Below are 13,099 nucleotides of genomic sequence, written 5' to 3' on the forward strand. Positions count from 1 at the left end.
GGGTTATTGCCCTCTAGTGCTTTTCCTCTTGCTTTTTTCCCTTTCTTTCTTTCTTTCTTTCTTTCTTTCTTTCTTTCTCTTTCTTTCTTTCTTTCTTTCTTTCTTTCTTTCTTTCTTTTTCTTTTCTTTTTTTTTAGATAGAGTCTCACTCGGTCATCCAGGTTGGAATGCAGTGGCACGATCTCGGCTCACGGCAACCTACGCCACCTGGGTTCAAGCGATTCTCCTGCCTCAGTCTCCTGAGTAGCTGAGACCACAGGCATAAGCCACCATACCTGGCTAATTTTCATATTTTTAGTAGAGATGGGGTTTTGCCATGTTGGTCTCAAACTCCTGGACTCAAGTGATCTGCCTGCCTTGGTCTCCCAAAGTGCTAGGATTATAGGTGTGAGCTGCTGCACCCAGCCCCTTTCCTTTTCCTCTTGGTTTTCTTTACTTAAAAAAATTCATTAAGATAATTATTTTCTTTGTTTGTTTGTTTATTTATTTATTTGAAACAGAGTCTTGCTCTGTCCCCCAGGCTGGAGTACAGTGGCATGATCACAGTTCATTGCAGCCTTGAACTCCTGGGCCCAAGTGATCCTCCCACCTTGACCTCTTAAAGTGTTACAGGCATAAACCACTGTGCTTGGCCTCCTTTTGGTTTTCAATTGTATTCATCTGTCCATCCATCCATCCAGCCATCCAGCCATCCAGACATCCATCCTCCATCCATCCATTTGTCTACCACCCATAATTTTTATCCATCCATCCATCCTCCATCCATTCATTCATCTAAAGACTGTTTATTGAATTCCTCTTCTATGCCAGGCACTGCATTCTGGAGACACAGCTCTGTGCACTGGATACATGATCCTGCCCTCAGGAAGATTACAGTATAGCAGGGGTAATAGACAATTTAACAAGCACTATAGTACTTGGTGCTACGGCTCAACGTCTCTGCTTATCGGTGTGCTCATCTGTTGCGTGGGATGGTTCCAGTACTTACTTCATGGGATTATTGTGTTTCCGTGGCATAATACAGTAAAGGGCTGGCTCAGGTCTTGTCGTGTAGCAAGTGTTCAATAAATGTTAGCTATGTTGATGGTGATGGTTGTGATGATGGTGATGCAGATGATGATGATTAAGATCATTTTGTTTTGTTTTGTTTTTTTGAGACGGAGTCTCGCTCTGTTGCCCGGGCTGGAGTGCAGTGGCACAGTCTTGGCTCACTGCAACCTCTGCCTCCTGGGTTCAAGTGATCTCCTGCCTCAGCCTCCGAAGTAGCTAGGATTACAGGCACGTACCACCACACCCAGCTAATTTTTGTATTTTTAGTAGAAACAGTGTTTCACCATGTTGGCCAGGCTGGTCTTGAACTCCTGACCTCAAGTGATCCACTTTCCTTGGCCTTCCTTGGCCTCTCATGCCTTGGGTTTACAGGCATGAGCCACCACACCCGGCCAATTAAGATCATTTAACACAGGGTCTGGCATTAACTAGTTAACCAGATGTATCCATGAGTTGTTCTGAGCAGTTGGCTTGTCCTTGGCAGCCACAGACAGTAGAGGCGATGGTGACATAGGGCAGACCCCAAGCCAGCTTCTCAGGGTGGGGAAGCCCGTGAGCAAACCACCTCCACAAAGGTGCTGTGGATGCCAGCCGTGGCTTCTGGGCTGGGTCTAAGGGGTTCTTCAGAGAAGCCTGGGCCACCACAGCTGCCTATCTGGTTTGCCCAGTTAGGAGCTGGTTGAGAAGCATCTGAGGGCAAAATGACCCATGAGATGAAATGCTGTGGACTGCCTTCGCAGGGGCTGGGGCAGGCTATCTGGGAAGTTCCTGGGAGCTCAGAGGAGGCGGGTGGCACTGGAGGATGAGAGGAGGCAGCTATAAGGGAGGCTCCAAGCAGAGCAGCCAGGAATGATCGGGGGTCCCTGGTAACCTTCCATGGGGCTTATGGGGCCATGGGGCCAGGAACACATCAGTCTTTTTTTTTTTTTTTTTTTCTGAGACGCAATCTTGCTCTTGTTGCCTAGGCTGGAGTGCAGTGGGACGATCTCGGCTCACTGTGACCTCTGCCTCCCAGGTTCAAGCGATTCTCTGCCTCAGCCTCCTGAGTAGCTGGGACTACAGGCACCTGCCACCACGCCCGGCTAATTTTCGTATTTTTAGTAGAGATGGGGTTTCACCATGTTGGCCAGGCTGGTCTTGAACTCCTGACCTCAGGTGATCCACCCGCCTCGGCCTTCCAAAATGCTGGGATTACAGATGTGAGCCACCGCACTTGGTCACACAGCAGTCTTGTTTCTTTTACTGGCGGCTCCTGGAATGGTGCTGGGCACACCCTAGGCACCTGGGATGTTTGTTGAATGCATGCCAAGTCTCTTTTGGGATGGTTTGGTCTCACTGTCATGCTGGCTTACCTGGAAGGAACAGTGGTTCTGGAACCAGAGAGAAGAGAGTTCAAACCCTGGCACCTCCACTTACCAGCTCTGTGGGACAATGGGTAAGACATTTCCCCTTTCTGAGCCTCAGTTTCCTCATCTGCAGAATAGGAATTGCAATATCAACATTGAGGGTTGTTGTGTAGATAGGAGATGGTACAGGGGGCAGTGAGGTTGGCACTCAGAAGGTACCCATGAAGAAGCAGCTGTTATTGTCGTTATCCATGCATCTGTGGTGACACCCAGGGTTGTGAGCCAGTACTGTGGGATTGAGAAGGTGGGGACAGAGTGTCTGCTGGACCCACATTGTGAAGTTTTGGGGCAGTGTGGTGGGGTAGAGTCAGATAGACCCGGAATCTGTTGTTTACTTGCTGTGTGACCTCAGGCACGCTACTTACCCTTCTGGACCTCAGTTTCTTGTATGAAAAAGGGGATCTTGAAAGCAGCCATTCTAGTTGGGCATGGTGGCTTATACCTGTAATCCCAGCAACTGGGGAGACCGAGGTGGGTGGATCACTTGAGGTCAAGAGTTCGAAACCAGCCTGGCCAACATGGTGAAAACCCCGAATACAAAAATTAGTCGGGCATGGTGGCAGGCGCCTAGAATCCCACCTACTTGGCAGGCTGAGGCAAGAGAATTGCTTGAACCCGGGAAGCAGAGGTTGCAATGAGCCGAGATCGTGCTACTGTACTACAGACTGGGTGACAGAGCAGAGCAAGACTTCATCTTAAAAAAAAAAAAAAAAAAGAAGGCAGCTATTCTACAGAGTTCTTGCAATAGTCAATGGGATTATGCATGAAGACTACAGAGCCTGGCGTATGGTAAATGTAGACAGATGCACAGTAAAAGTGGGGACATCATCAGCACAGGTGGCCTTCAGAGGAGGAATGGGGTGAAAGGTCTTTGGAGGGGTGAATGTGGGATACAGTGGGGACTCTGGGTTTCGGCGGAGGGAAGGGGCTCAGGGCCTCTTTCATGTCATGTCCCTGATGTGCTGAGTCTCCCTTCCAAGGTGACCCACCTCCTGTGCCTCTGCTGACCCTCTAGGTGGGTCAACATGACCATCTTGGGCTTTCGGGTCTCATAAGATGTCATATCTGGGAGCTTAACCTCTTGAGTTCTTGGGGGAAAACTTGGGCAAGCTTAACCAGAGGTCACACGGTCTGGGGGAAGGAGCATGGATTCTGGATTTAAACCTCAGCTCTTTTACTCTCCCACTGTGTGACCTTGGACAAGTCACTTAACCTCTCTGGGCCTCTGTATTTATTCATAAAGCAGGATAGAGCCACCTTCCTTGCGGGGTTGCCTGGAGGCTTGGCACACAGTGGGCCTCTGTAAACAGGAGAGATGGGTGTGATTCCATGCAGCCTCCACACAGTCTCCGCAGAGGGCAAGGGAGTAGATGTTAATGAGCTCTGGGGCTGGTCCAAAAAGCCAGTCTATAAAACCCCTGCCTGCAGCTTCTGGTGTGTTGCTCATGGGAGTTTATGTGAAGGACACAGCCGGATAACAGCCCATTGTTCTGAGTGGGGATGGTTTTATGACTCTTAGAAAGCGTCTTTCATCTGGGAGACCAGGGAGCTTATGGAGCCTCCCCGCCCTGGGCAGTGAAACTGTGGGATGATGAAGGTTTCTGGGGCTGGTGCCAGGCTGCAGCCATGGCCAGGCCCTCCTGCCACAGCCCAGGCCAGCCAGTGGGAGCTGAGCACCCGCCCCCTGCCACCCACCCACCAAGTGTCACTGAAGTCTCTCTCGAGGCCCAGACCAAGGCCCTGCCCTCCTGAGGACCTCTTGCCCTGGCCCACAGTCTCCAGCCAGGTCTGCTTGGCAAGGCTGGAGGTTCACTGTGTCCCCTGGGCTCTCTCCCTGCTTCCTCTCCTCAGCAGCCAGTGACACATTCCCTCTATCTTTATGGCAACTTCTAGAACAGGCCCTCTGCCCTGTCTGCCATCAGCTGACCAGCAACTCTTATGCCTGGGAGCCTGGCCTGGTGCTCTGAGCCCTGGGTTGGAGCAGTAATCTGATGCCAGGAAGCAAAGACCTTGTCTGCTTGTCCTTTCTGGCTCCTTGGCCAGGCCCCAAGCCGAGAAATGCAACCTCCCCTTGGCTCAGCAGACAGCCCCAAGTGCTTTGCCTGTTATCCCTAGGGGAGGCTGCAGATACCCCTGAGGAATAGGTGGCCCCCTGGGGCCTGTGGGGTTTGGCCTGCTGGGTAGAGGAGCTGTATGTGTTTGCAGCTGCCTCTGATACCCCAGCCCACATTTACCCTGTGCTAAGGCTTTGTCCTTTGTCCCTTTCCCCTTGACCTTTTTTTTTTTTTTTTTTGAGATGGAGTCTCGCTCTGTTGCCCAGGCTGGAGTGAAGTGGTGTGATCTTGGCTCACTGCAACCTCCATCCCCCAGGTTCAAGCTATTCTCCTGCCTCAGCCTCCTGAGTAGCTGGGACTATAGGCGCAGACCACCACACCCAGCTGATTTTTGTATTTTTAGTAGAGACGGGGTTTCACCATATTGGCGAGGCTGGTCTCAAACTCCTGACCTCAGGTAATCCGCCTGCCTCAGCCTCCCAAAGTGTTGGGATTACAGGTGTGAGCCACCGTACCCGCGCCCCTCCCCCCTTGGCCTTTTCTGTTTTAGGAGATACAGGAAGGCTGAAGCAGGGTGCTGGGGATACCTTGTGCCTTAATTGGTCCCTCTCCTTGCACAGGACTCAGGAATGCCCCCTTCGTCCTGCACCAGGACAGTAGCCAGGGACAAACAGCACCACCTGAATATTCATCTCTCCTCTCATCATAGGCTTCTTTGCTTTCAAGGAATAAAAATCCACTCAAGTGGTTCAAGTGAAGGGGTGCTGAGTAAGAACAGGTCATCTTGACGAACATTCAAGGCTAGGACAGAGTGTCTTTGTGCCTCAGTTTCCTCATCAGTAAAATGGGGATAAAAGTATCCACTTTATAGGGTTACTGTGAGGATTAAATGAGCTAATACATGTGAAGTGTTTAAACAGAACCTGGTATACAGAGAGTGCTATTAAGCGTTTGCTACTATTATTTTATCATTATTTTTGTAGAGATGGGGTCTTGCTATGTTGCCCAGGCTGGTCTTGAACTCTTGGGCTCAAGCAGTCCTCCCAACTTGGCTTCCCAAAGTGCTGCAATTATAAGTGTGAGCCACTGTGCCAGCCTGCCGTGGTTATTTTGACACTACATCACCAGGAGAATGGGCTACTCGGACTAGTCTCTCCTGACACTAAGTCCCGTAAAGGTGCAGCTCAGGGAAGTCAGGCTTCCTTCCGCCTGATCCCCTGGAACACCTGTGGCTGTGTCTTTGCCCTTAGCTTGCTTCCCCCCAAATGCAGGTCCTGGGTTATGAAGAACCTAGAAGGCTTTAGGGGTTGCTTAGTGCATCCCAGCTCCCCTCAAAATGCCTGTCCTATCAAACAGGGGCAGGAATGTTATGGAAAGAGGGTTTCAACTTGGTAAGACAGACTCTATCATCCTCATTTGTAAGCAAAATGTGACCCATTCTCTCTTTGATACTAGCCTGTTCACGATTGGCTTGATGACGTAGTGCATAACAAGGACTGGCTGCTGGCTGGGCACTCTCCATTCATACTGCCTATGCAAGGCGGGTATCCAGACTTGGGAAGTCCACATTCCCATCCACCTACTTTCTTTCTTTCTCTTTCTTGAGACGGAGTCTTGTTCAGTCTCCCAGGCTGGAGTACAGCAGCGTGATCTTGGCTCACTGCAACCTCTGCCTCCTGGGTTTAAGAGATTCTCCTGCCTCAGCTTCCTGAGTAGCTGGGATTACAGGCGGCTGCCACCACGCCTAGCTAATTTTTGTATTTTTAGTAGAGACAAAGTTTCGTCATATTGGCCAGGCTGGTCTCGAACTCCTGACCTCAAGTGATCCACCCACCTCGGACTCCCAAAGTGATGGGATTATACGTGTGAGTCATTGTGCCTTGCCAGCCACCATGCCCAGCCCACCCATTTTCTGTTTTTTTTTTTTTTTTTTTTTGAGAAGGAGTCTTGCTCTGTCGCCCAGGCTGGAGTGCAGTGACACAATCTCAGCTCACTGCAAGCTCCGCCTCCTGGGTTCAAGTGATTCTCCTGCCTCAGCCTCCCTAGTAGCTGGGATTACAGGCACGTGCCACCACGCCCAGCTAATTTTTGTATTTTTAGTGGAGACAGGGTTTTGCCATATTGGCCAGGCTGGTCTCAAACTCCTGACTTCAGGTGATCCGTCTGCCTTGGCCTCCCAAAGTGCTGAAATTACAATTGTGAGCCACCATGCCCAGCCACTTTCTTTTTGATCTACTACGGCAGAGGTAGATCAAAGTTTTTGATCTACTTTTTTGATCACCCTCAAACTTTTGGCATCAGGAACTGGTTTCGTGGACGTGGAAGACAATTTTTCCACGGTAGGGGTTGGGGGATGGTTTCGGGATGATTCAAGTGCATTACATTTATTGTGCACTTTATTTCTATTATTACATTGTAATATATAATGAAATAATTATACAACTCACCATAATGTAGACTCAGTGGAAGCCCTGAGCTTGTTTTCCTGCAACCAGGTGGTCCCATCTGGGGGTGATGGGAGACAGTGACAGATCATTAGGCATTAGATTCTCATAAGGAGCGTGCAATCTAGATCCCTCGCATGTGCAGTTCACAATAGGGCTTGTGGTCCTCTGAGAATCTAATGCCACCACTGCTTATCTGACAGGAAGCGGAGCTCAGGTGGTAATGTGAGTGATGGGAGTGGTTGTAAATACAGATGAAGCTTGCTTACCTGTCACTCACCTCCTGCTGTGTGGCCTGGTTCCTAATAGGCCACAGACTGGTTCTGGTCCATGGCCAGGGGATTGGGGACCCCTGCACTATGGAACTGACTGGTAGGAGCAGGGCCAGACTGGGAGGCAGCAGCGAGGGTCCTGGGTCCCCATCTTGGCTTTTCCACCAGATTGCTGAGCAACCTTGGACAGGTCACCTAGCCTCTCTGACCAGGGAAATACCACCCCTGTACACCCTCATTCCCTCTTTCCCAGGTCAGCAGTGGAGACAAGGAGGACGGACTCCTGAGTCCTATCCAGATGTAATGTATCATTGATGATTTTGCTTACACAATAAATCCTGCCCTCACCAGAGTGCTCACTGAGTGGGTGATTCTGGTTAATTGAATGTTCTGGGACATGGAAATGTTCCCAGAAATCCTTTTTGTTCCTTTTGTGGCTATTGAAACCCATCCACTCATCTATTCAGCACATATTTGTTTCGTGTCTATGCTGCAGCAGGTTTTGGAGCAGGTGCCGGGGATACCACCCGGAATGAGACAACAGAGTCCAGCCTCTGTGGATTCACAGTCCGGGGAGGAGACACGTGGCAAACATGCCACCAAACATGGTAGGTAGGGCACACTGACCAGGGAATGCAGGCTACGGGTAGGAACCAGGGGCCCCGTGTGGAAGTCCTTGGAAAGAGCTCCCAGAGAAGGTGCTATTTATGTTGACAGCACTAAAAAGCAATTAACCATAGCGTCTGTGGGACGGAGTAGTCAGGGGCATTCCAGCCTAGGGCAAAGGCTCAGAGAAACACCTGTGCATTCATTTGTGCTGTGGAGTTAGAGTGTGCAACTGGGGTAGGGCGCAATGGCTCACACCTGTAATCTCGGCACTTTGCGAGGCTTGAGTCCAGGAGTTCAAGACCAGCTTGGGCAACATAGTGAAACCACATCTCTACAAAAAAAAAAAAAAAAATACAAAAATTAGCAGGGCATGATGGTGTGCACCTGTAGTCTCAGTTAGGAGGTTGTGGTAGGAGGGTCACTTAAGCCTGCGAGGTGGAGGTTACAGTGAGCCGAGATCACATCATTGTACTCCGGCCTCAGTGACACAGCAAGACTCTATCTTCAAAAAAGAAAAAAAGAATGTGCTTTTGGGAAAGTGAGAGTGAAGAGGCAGGTGCATGTCAGGAGGACAAGAGTACGTGAGGATGTGGCCTGCTGAGGGCTGACCTGGACTGTGAGGGCGGCAGGTTTATTTATTTTCCAGCATATGTTTTGTGATGTGATTCTTTCTCATCAAAGTGGAGAGTAGAGGGGGAAAATGAAATCAAAACACTAAATCACAGAGGAGGGGCCTCAAATCAGAGGAGTGACAGAGGGCTGGGAGTGACGCTGACAAGTAGAGAGCACAGCTGTGTCTAAAGGGCCACCACTCCTGGGGCCCTGCAGAGTGTGGCCATGGGGGAATGTGGACCTGACATTATCAGATCTTCAGATTTGTTAAGAGAAGCTAGAAATCTGGCTTTTAATTTTTTTTTTTTCAGAGACAGGGTCATGCTGTTGCCTAGGCTGGGGTGCAGTGGTGGGATCATGGCTCACTGCAGCCTCAAACTCCTAGGCTCAAGTGATCCTCCCACCTCAGCCACCTGAGCAACTGGGACTACAGGCATGCACTACTGCATCTGGCTAGGTTTATTTTTTATTTTTGTAGAGGTCTCCCGATGTTGCCCAGCCTGGTCTAAAATGCCTGGCCTCAAGCAATCCTCCTGCCTTGGCCTCCTAAAGTGCTGGGATTACAGGCATGAGCCACTGCTCCTGGCTGCAATTTGACTTTTTATGGGAAATCTCCCAATGACTAAATGATGGCAACTAACAACAACAAGAAAACCACTATAGGCAAAACAAAATGCTTCTGCAGACTCAATTTGTTTTATGAGCAGGTGGTTTGGAACCCTAGACCCAGAGGGTTCTATTGATAAGGGTTCTAGGGTGTCCTTTAGAATCCATTACAATCCTCTAAAGGATATGCCCCTAAACTGTGCTGGACTCTGGGGGGACAATGGGGGTCTGGGGCATGACCCCTGCCCTCAAGGCTGTATCATAGCTGCCCTCAAGCTATATGCGTCAAATCAGTTATCACCCAGAGCCAACTTATAACAAAAGGACTAGGTGCTATAGAGAGCTCAGAGGAGGGGGAGATCAGGGAATGGAGGAGGCCATGTGAAAAGGCCTCCTGGGGATTCTGGGCCTTGTGATGGTTCTCAGAGGGGAGGGTAACACTTAGTACAACCATAGAAGGTAACGGCATCCTGAGCTGGAGGAGTCAGACATTTCGGGATCAGATGAGAAATAAAATAAAGGAGGCTGGGCACGGTGATTCACACCTGTAATCCCAGCACTTTGGGAGGCCGAGATAGGATGATCTCTTGAGCCCAGGAGTTCAAGACCAACCTGGACGACATAGTAAGACCACCATCTCTACAAAAAAAAAAAGAAAAAGAAAAAGAAAAAAAAATTAGCCAGGCATGGCTACCTGGCAATACAGGCACTACAGGCACCACCATGCCCACACCTGCAGTGCCAGCTACTCCCAGGCTGAGGCAGGAGGATTGCTTGAGCCCAGGAGTTTGAGGTTACATTGAGCTGATTGTGCCAGCCTGAGCCACAGGGCAAGACCCAGTCTCTTTTTTTTTTGAGACAGTGTCTCTTTCTGTCACCCAGGCTGAAGTGCAGTGGCATGATCTTGGCTTACTGCAACCTCCGCCTCCCAGATTCACGTGATTCTCCTGCCTCAGCCTCCTGAGTAGCTGGGATTACAGGCGCCCACCACCACACCCGGCTAATTTTTTGTGTATTTTTAGTAGAGATAGGGTTTCACTATGTTGGCCAGACTAGTCTCGAACTCCTGACCTCGTGATCTGCCCGCCTTGGCCTCCCAAAGTGCTGGGATTACAGGTGTGAGCCACCGTGCCCAGCCAAGACCCCATCTCTTAAAAAAGAAAGAAAGAAAAAAAAAAAACCAGATAGCCAAGGAAGAGGTTGGAGTAAATTGTGTAAGACTGCGATGTTGGTCTGGGACGTGTACTTGGCTCTGGCACGTGTACTTGGCTCTGGCTATGACAGCAGGACTCAAAAGTCCATATTCTGGTCCAAAGCTTAATACCATGAGCCTGAGGTCACTCAATGGACATCTGAAGTGTTCTTCCTGCTTTGCTAGCATCCCCAAATCTCTCCTGTCTGCTGTCCTGCCATCATTTATTCACATCAGGGCAGGGGCCGTGCCTGTTGTGTTCACTGATGCCTCCTGCATGCCTAGAACGATGTGTGGAACAGAGCAAAAATGCTCAAAGAATATCCACCGCCTATTACTATGAGCCAGTGTTGCCCCAGCCTGGGGCTCAGGACAACTCTGTGGTGCTTATGTTCTTGTGTGGAGAGGGATAATAAACAAACCAACAAGTCGGTGAATAAGACGATTTCAGAGTGGCCTGTGTGACTTGTCTCACTGCACTGTAGCTTTCTGTTTATTTGTGTCTTTTCCTAAGCCTATGAGCTCCGAGGGGGCGGGGCTGGGGTCTGTCTGCTTCCTTGTCTCACTGGTAGCCCCTGAGGTTGGTGCCTGACAAATAGGGAATACTAAGAAAAAAAAAAAAAAGTTTTTGCCGGCTGTAGGCTGTAAGGAACACAAGCTGAAAATGATTTCAACCTACGTGCACCTGTACCCTTTGGAGGCTGCAGAACTTATCATTATCAACCCAGGAGTAATTGCTGATAAGCCCGCGTGTGAATTTCCTTGCAAATAGAGAGGTAGCGGGGGAGTGATAACAACAACGCGGATAATCTTAATTAATAACCTGATAACTGTAATTAATTGCATCATATCCAGAGGCCCTCTTTGGAATTTCAGGAGGGAGTACCTAGTGTTTGGCAGCTTTGGAGCTGCAAAGGCAGGGGAGTGCTAGGATCTCAGTCCCAGCACTTTGCTGCTCAGTGAGCTTTGCCAAGTTACTCACAGTTCTGAGCCTCAGTTTTCTTCTGGGGAAAATGGGGCTACATCACTGGGGTGTTGTCAGTCTCAAAGCCGCCAATGCCTGAACCCGCCAGGGTTGTTCTTGGAGGTTAGGGTGCATGGCTGCAAGGTTCCCCATGTTGCCATGGCGGGGGTGGGAGGGCAGTAGGGGGCCGCTGAGACTGGTTGAGGGGCAGGTCATAAGTCTAGGGTTTCCCCTGGGGCCCGCCCAGGAATCTCTCACCCATTTGGGGGAACCTCAGGGCAAAATGTTGAAGCCGGGAAGAAGCCGGGAAGAAGCCGGCACCCTGCGCGCCTGCGGGATCTCTCCGCGGGAGAACGCGAGGAGAAGCGGGAGGCGGGAAGCGGGAACCCCGGGATGGGTGAAGGAGCCAGGAGGTCGTCGTGTGGCCGGGGACGGGCCCCATCCCCGCGGGCCTCAGTTTCCGCCCTGTACTGTGGGGGGCCGGGTGGGCTGCCGGGACCGCTGGGGGCTCGCAGCGGGTTGGGGGAGGCCCCATCTCCTTCGCGGCGCGCTTGGAGCAGGGAGGGGCGCGGCGGCCGCGGCCCCGGCGGCCACCAGGGGGTTCAAGCGGTGACCTCAGCCGCGGCGCCCCGGGAACCGGGCCGGTGGGGAGGCGGCGCCGCGTCCGCACGGCGGCGGCGCGGGACCAGGCCTCGGAGCGCGGCCGGGCGCGGGCGCAGCCGGCGCCCGGACCACTGCAGGCGGCGGGGCGCGGCCTTGGCTCGGGCGGCGGCGGGGCGGTGGGGGCGCCGTCCCCGGCCATGGGCGCCCGCGGCGGCCTGAGGAGCTGGAGGCGCGGCGCCGGCCGCCGAGCGCCTTTGTGAGCGGCGCGCATGACAAAGGCGCGGGCCCGGGCGGCCGAGGCGGGTGAGTGAGCGCGGGGGCCTGCCTCCGCGGGATCCTCGCGTGTCCCCGAGTCTGCGAGTGCGGGGGAGGCGCTCCAGGCGCCGGGTCCTCCGGAGGTCCCGGGCGTGTCGCCGTGGGCCGGCAGGGGCTGTGTCCGCCGCTGTGTCCCTGTGTCTGGGTGTGAGAGCCCCGCGCCCGCGTCTCCCCTCTGTGTGGGTCTCTTCTTGTGTCACTGGAGTTCTGGTGTTACTAGGGCGAGTGGCCTTTGTGCTTCAGCTTGTGTGTGTGTGGCCTCCAGCCGGTTGGGGTCAGGACAGTTTGGGACCCCCCCACCCCCACCCTGTGCCTCACTTTCCGCTGTGGTCCACCTCCTCCTGCGCTGACCTTGGGGGTCCCTGGGATCGGGTGAAGTCAGGGAGTGCCCCTGTCGCCTCTGTGGTAAGTCAGCCTCTCCCACCCTGGACCCCCGCCCAGAGGCGGAACGGGACGGCCTCCTGCAGGAGGAGACTGTGGGAGGAGAGGATGCCGGGTCAGCCGGAGGCCGTGGCTGCAGAGCCGCCAGTGCGGATCCTCCCTGGAACAGGAGGGCCCTACATGAAGACCAGCCTCCTTGGAGTGTCTGGGATGGCCTCTGAGAGGGAGCGTCGGCCTGACTGTAGGGAGCATGGGGACAATTCTTCCTCCCTCTCCCAAAGCGGGGCCCTGGGGCAGGGGTCTCGAATCTTCCTTTGGCCCTGAAAGCCAGGAGGCCCTGCGTTGCGTCAGTGCCAAGCAGAGAGGTGGTGGCTGGTGGACTGCACTTCCCCACTGGCTTTGGAGCTCAATTGCTGCCCCAAAGTCCTTGGCTTCCCTTAGGGATGCTACTGGGAAGCCACGCACCACCTGCCGGTAGCCCCATCTGCTCCTCCTCGGATTCTGGGGAGAGAGGGCAGGTTGTGCAGGCTCATTAAAATGCATAGCTCTTCCTGGCATCCGCCCAGCACTGTGCCCCCCACGGTGTTCAGG

At 52.5% G+C, this 13,099-nt stretch overlaps 1 protein-coding gene across 8 annotated transcripts in view; it reads left to right on the forward strand.

Annotated features, from left to right (window-relative positions):
* ARHGEF10L (Rho guanine nucleotide exchange factor 10 like) overlaps positions 1-13,099 on the forward strand; it is a 182,103-nt gene that overhangs the window by 7,360 nt on the left and 161,644 nt on the right. For 3 of the 8 annotated variants that reach the window (XM_017852045.1, XM_017852049.1, XM_017852051.1), the window contains exon 1: positions 11,960-12,115. The exons of the other annotated variants lie outside the window; for them this stretch is intronic. The gene's annotated coding sequence lies outside the window, so the exon portion shown is untranslated. Of the gene's footprint in view, positions 1-11,959; positions 12,116-13,099 lie in introns of those variants that run through there. 8 annotated transcript variants of the gene reach the window in all.

The sequence above is a fragment of the Rhinopithecus bieti genome, unplaced genomic scaffold (genome assembly GCF_001698545.2).
Source record: "Rhinopithecus bieti isolate Rb0 unplaced genomic scaffold, ASM169854v2 scaffold_33652, whole genome shotgun sequence".
Classification (NCBI taxonomy): domain Eukaryota; kingdom Metazoa; phylum Chordata; class Mammalia; order Primates; family Cercopithecidae; genus Rhinopithecus; species Rhinopithecus bieti.